This window comes from Rutidosis leptorrhynchoides, chromosome 6, assembly GCF_046630445.1.
Source record: "Rutidosis leptorrhynchoides isolate AG116_Rl617_1_P2 chromosome 6, CSIRO_AGI_Rlap_v1, whole genome shotgun sequence".
NCBI classification, from domain to species: Eukaryota; Viridiplantae; Streptophyta; class Magnoliopsida; order Asterales; family Asteraceae; genus Rutidosis; species Rutidosis leptorrhynchoides.
Window position 1 is genome coordinate 162,080,303 of NC_092338.1, and position 6,507 is coordinate 162,086,809.

Below are 6,507 nucleotides of genomic sequence, written 5' to 3' on the forward strand. Positions count from 1 at the left end.
ATTCGGTGATGGTGGCGGTCATGTGTGGAGGAGGGTGGCTAGAGTTTAGTGAGTAAACTGGTGGTGATGATGTTCTTGGGTCACGGTTGCAGCAATAAACACCAAAAAAATATATGGAGAGAGTGGAAGAAGGTGGCGGTGATGGTTCATGGCGATTGTATAGTGGTTGTTGTAGCCGATTGAGGTGGTGGTGGGTGCTCGGAAATGGTAGATGGTGAACAAAATGGGGTGGTGGCCGATGCATATGGTAATCTAGGTGATAGTGGTGATGATATATCATGTAACATATATATATATATATATATATATATATATATATATATATATATATATATATATATATATATATATATATATATATAAAAAAAATCTAAATTAATAATTAATAATTAATAATAATATTATAATACTCCTTTAATCATATGATAGAAATGAAAGGAAGTCAGAGAAGAGAACATGGGAGCACAGTACAGCAGCCATACTTTTGGAGTATTCTACCGACACTTTTCCTACGATGTGTTTTTTCGTACTACGTGATTAATTAGTGGAGGATAAAAGTCTTCAGAAAAATCCCTAATTTTTAAATTAAATTTTTTTTATTTATTTAGGTCATTATGGTATAAAATTTAATCATTAATTTAATAAATAAAAAGTACATCAACTGTCCCTCTCATTTATGAGTAAAATATAAAAAGTGTTAAAATTAAATAATTAGATCCTAAATATACTTTTAGTAAGACTATAACTTATATAACTCATTTTCAGATCACCGTTTATTTTAAAATCATATAAGTTTGAATTAAACTCGCTTAATATCAATTGGGACATCAAACGAGTATTACAATCATTAAATATTTATTTTCAACATACTTTATTTATATATATAGATATATTTTAAATAATAATTATTATAATACTCTATTTTTATTTTATTAAATTTTAATAACAACAACATATAATACTTCAAATTATATTTCGAATTATTATTTATATATACATACACACATATCTATTTACAATTAATTGTTCGTGAATCGTCGAGAGCAGTCGAAGGTCAATTGAATATATGAACATCGTTTCAATGTTTTCTAGACTCAGCATTACATACTTTGCTTATCGTATCGAAATCATATAAAGATTAAGTTTAAATTTGGTCGGAAATTCCCGGGTCATCACAGTACCTACCCGTTAAAGAAATTTCGTCCCGAAATTTGAGTGAGGTCGTCGTGGCTAACAATAAATATTTTTCCTGACGAATATGAGCTGATAAATAGATTTTTATCATTATTGAATAATACAGATAAAATAATTCGTTTATTCGAAGAGCACGAATGAAGCTTTCACAAAAGAGTGAAATGAGTAAAGTCAAGTTTATCTTAACTTTCGATGTAGTTCCGTTTGAATTTCGGAATTCCAGGGATTTAAAGAAAATCTTTGAAATCTGAATAAGATCTGATTTCCTCGGGATTAAGGAAATTAAAATCTCTTTAATTTAATGCGATCATCTGTCTCTATTGCTTTGTCTGGTATCTCCACTTATAAATGAACTTCTTCCGTTCCATTATTTTCACCACTCCTATACTAAATTCCCAGATTCAAAAGATTGTGAAAATGCTTAATCCAGTCCTAATCCTTGATATTTTTCTAATTATCATTTCTGTCATCCTTCTTTTCAATCTTCCACCAGAAGAATCTGTTTACTTCTACTATTACCTTGGGGTGATACTATTCTTAATTATACCATGTCTTTATATTGCTATCTGTATTAATATCCATGGTTCGTAACTTCTGTGTTGTTATTGGGCTTTATATTTTCTCTTATATTTTGGATCTCTTTGCCTTTTTATTATCCTCTCGACCTCTAGTAAAGCGAGCAATGGTCCAGAATTCATAAGTATGGATTTTCGAATAAACTTAATGTTCTAACCAAGAAAGAACGAAATCGTACGATTTAATTTGTCAAATTACCTGAGTCACTGAGAATAGAACTATCAAGAACATACTTTCTTGATATGTTCAGAAGTTAAGCATAATGAAAGAGTTATGTAACATGGCATGTGATGACGTTATGGTCTGTGAATCATCACGTCCCATAAGAAACTCAGCATGACTTACTGTAATATAATCACGTTGATCAAGTGTCATTATATTATACTAACTCATGCATCAATTTCCAACACTACTCCAGAAGTCATTCATAATTTAAACTCGAATTTTTAAAAAAAATTAGAAACTAAAATGGTTTCCTTTATGATGTAATACAGATAGCACAGGGAGATAACTAATTTCGGACAAGAAGAGTTATGAAAATATCCTCAGAAATATCGAAGATATTTATGATGATATTTTGGGATTTCTAAGTTCGATGGTTGATGAAGAAAGATTTTACGCAAGATTTTAACGTGAGTATGGAGCAAGATATTCGTTGAAGGTTTCATCGGATCCAGAATTACCTAGATTCTTTGAATATATGGTATGGTCCTTGTATTTGGCCTTGGTCTCCTTCATGGTTTGCTCAATCTGTTTTTCAGTACTAAATTTTCTATCGAGCGTTCCCAACACTCTCTTCTTTATCATCAAACTTTTGACCGTTTAGACCATCTACAATTTTTCTGTTTCCTCTGCATTTAATGCTACGATATCTGAATCATCGGTTATCATTCCGAAGTGGTTTCAAGAGAATTGTGTTTTTAGATGATTAAACGCTGATGGTAACATGGTGGAATATGAAAGGTTCCCCGGTAACAATAAAAGAGCACGCATATATATCAAAGTTATAGTAAGGTTGTTTTGAACGGAAAGTCGAAGTTGACTTGCTGAAGTTGTGACAAAATTTGCTACTTTGAAAGGGATTACTAAGTTATTTTGGGTAATAATAACACTAAGGAATTAGCATAGCTACGCGTTAAACGTTTACTCAGTTACCGAAAGTTTCTCAGGTGCATAACTATATGTATCAATCTTTTCTTCCGTAGACGAAGTGCGGTTGGTTGATTCTTTCGATTGAGGTGTTTTCAAGAATCATAAAAGATTTGAATGCAGATTGTAATCGTCAAAATACAAATGAGGTTTAAGATGAAATCAAGTGGCAAACTTGAAGAAATGTTTAGTTTCATATGTTATAAACAATATTTTCAATTCATTTTAATTGTCCAATGTCGGCAGTCCATAGTTGATAGTCCACAATTAGCAGTTCAATAATTTAATATATAATATTCGAATTAATTAATATGTATCATGACCAGTGTACATGTCTCAGACTCGATCACAACTCAAACTATATATATTATTGTAAAATCAACCTCAACCCTGTATAGCTAACTCCCGCATTACTGCATATAGAGTGTCTATAGTTATTCCAAATAATATATATAGATGCGTCGATATGATATGTCAAAACCTTGTATACGTGTCCCGATATTTAAAGTGCGTAAAATAAATACAGAAATTAAATGACGATAAATAAAATGCGTACGTAAATAACAGAAATTAAATGACGATAAATAAAATTGCGAGAATTAAAATTGCGATAATTAAATTGCGATAAATAAAATGTAATACTGAATTAACAGTTAGCTAAGAACAGTTAGCTAGGATTTCGTTATATTGGTTTCTTAAGAAATTATTTTTTCATAGATAATTTGTTTGTTTCTAACAAATTTTATTTTGTCAAATATTTTCTTCATTATGCCACTTGTTAGATTCTGATAGGTCAAATTCCAAATATGAAATTGAATGAAAATGATTATTCTGTGGTGAATGGATTCGTATATTTGTGGATGTAAGTAAGATAGTAAATGACTGTTGGATCAGATTCGAAGAACGTACAATGTAACTTATTAATGTGAAATCTAAATATTCCTCTGGTATTACCTACCCGTTAAAATATTTTCACCATTAATAGTTTGTACAAAAGAATTTTTAATTACAATCTTTATGAAAACACATATACATATATATTTTCTTCAGATGTAATCATGGATTTAATGAGTCAATATGATATTAAACTCATTTGATTTACCGTTAGAATAAGACTATATAATCTCTAAAACATTAGAGATTTCATAATTGTTATGTCGAACGAAGATAAATGATGTAGAACGTCATGTAGAACGATGATTATACTCGAGGTACAAAATGAGATATCGAAGCTGGTGATGCGGATGTTGTTGTTGGTGGTGGTACTAGTGCTGTTGGTGGTGAGGCTGGTGATGTTACTGGTGTTGGTGATACTGCTGGTGCTTGCAAATTGTGTACCGTGCTCTCTAAAGTTAATACTCGAGCTCGGAGTTCTCTAACTTCTTCTACTAACCCTGGTTGGTTATCAATGTGAGGTAAAGGTTAGATATTTTCTCTAGTTCCGTTAATGGTAGCCTCAAGACGAAAAATTCTTGCAAAAAGGGTATAAACGGTGTTGCGAACGGGTTCGCCGGTGAGCGGGTCGAGTACTCCAAGGTTAGGTGGTAGATTCGATTCATGATATGGAGTACCTTCTTCCCTTCTCCATAGGGTAAGTATGTCGCAAACCCACCCCTATTTTCTCCAGTAATCACGATAGTTGATTGATTGATGTGCTCCTGTCACGCTGTCTTCGGAGTCAGAGGAGCTTGGTCGATTCGTAGAGGCCATCTTACGCGATCTCAGGAAAGATTTTTGATATGAAGAGTTTAGTGACAGTAATTGATAGTTGGATGGTATTCTCAATGCATAATTTACATAGATATATATAGTACCAGGATCCCTTAAATTAAGGAGAAATTTACGAGAGATATCAGGCAAGGTCTACAGTAACAGATACGCTAAGATATGAATTGTCAGATACGCTAAGATATGAATTCTGTCTATACACTATTCATTCAGTCAATGCAGTAAAACGTGTCTAGACTAAGAATAATGAGCATGTAATTTCCTAAGGATGATAAGCAGATGATTTCTGACAAAAATGATAAGCAAAACTTTTGACATGCAGACACAGTCGAAGTCCAGACTCACTAATGCATCTTAACGACTATCAGTTAGACACACTAATGCAAGACCCGGTTCACTAAGACCACCGCTCTGATACCAACTGTAACGACCCGTCTTAATCCATTCGGACGAAGTCCATATCGATCATAAATGATTCACAACAGTTGATTACATCGCGAGGTACTTGACCTCTATATGATACATTTTACAAATATTGCATTCATTTTTGAAAAGACAATCGTTCATTATATCAAAAGTTGACAGGCATGCATATCATTTCATAATATATCCAACTATAATTGACTTAATAATAATCTTGATGAACTCGACGACTCGAATGCATCGTCTTTTGAAATATGTCATGAATGACTCCAAGTAATATCTATAAAATGAGCAAATGCACAGCGGAAGATTTCTTCGTACCTGAGAATAAACATGCTTTCAAGTGTCAACCAAAAGGTTGGTGAGTTAATTAATTTATCATAAATAATCATTTCATAATTTTAATAGACCACAAGATTTCATATTTCCATTTCTCATAAACATACGTCCCATGCATAGAGATAAAAATATCATTCATATGGATTGAACACCTGGTAACCGACATTCACAATATACATATAAGAATATCCCCATCATTCCGGGATCCTCCTTTGGACATGATATAAATTTCGAAGTACTAAAGCATCCGGTACTTTGGATGGGGCTTGTTGGGCTCGATAGATCTATCTTTAGGATTCGCGTCAATTAGGGTGTCTGTTCCCTAATTCTTAGATTACCAGACTAAAAGGGGGCATATTCGGTTTAATAATTCAACCATAGAATGTAGTTTCGATTACTTGTGTCTATTTCGTAAAACAGTTATAAAAGCAGCGCATGTATTCTCAGTCCCAAAAATATATATTGCAAAAGCATTTAAAAAGGGAGTAATGAAACTCACAGTAATGTATTTTGTAGAAAAATACATATGACGACATTGAACAATGCAGGGTTGGCCTCGGATTCACGAACATATATCATTTGTATATATATTAAAACATATAATGGAAATCTCATAATTTCATTTATTAATTATAAAATATTTATGTGTTTGTAGTTATATAAATTTTATATTAAATTTTATTTAAAACATATACTTTATTTGTATGTATTATATATTAAATTATAGGTTATATATGCCTATTTTGTATATTTACATTTAAAATAATTAATATTTATTTATTTAGCTATATTATTATATCTACATATAAATATACTTTTAGTATTATATTAAAAAAAATGATAATTTATTATATGTACAATATATGTATCTGTTAAAATGATAGTTTTCGTAGTAATGATATTATATAAAAAATAATAATTTTAGTTCCAATACTAATGTTAATGATAACAATACTTTTATCAATCATTTTAATATTAACAATAATAATTTTTATAGTAGTAATAATAATAATAGTAATACTTATTTGATAATAATCATAAAAATATTCATTTACTACTAATGAAAATAATGATAATAAATTTAATAACAATAATACT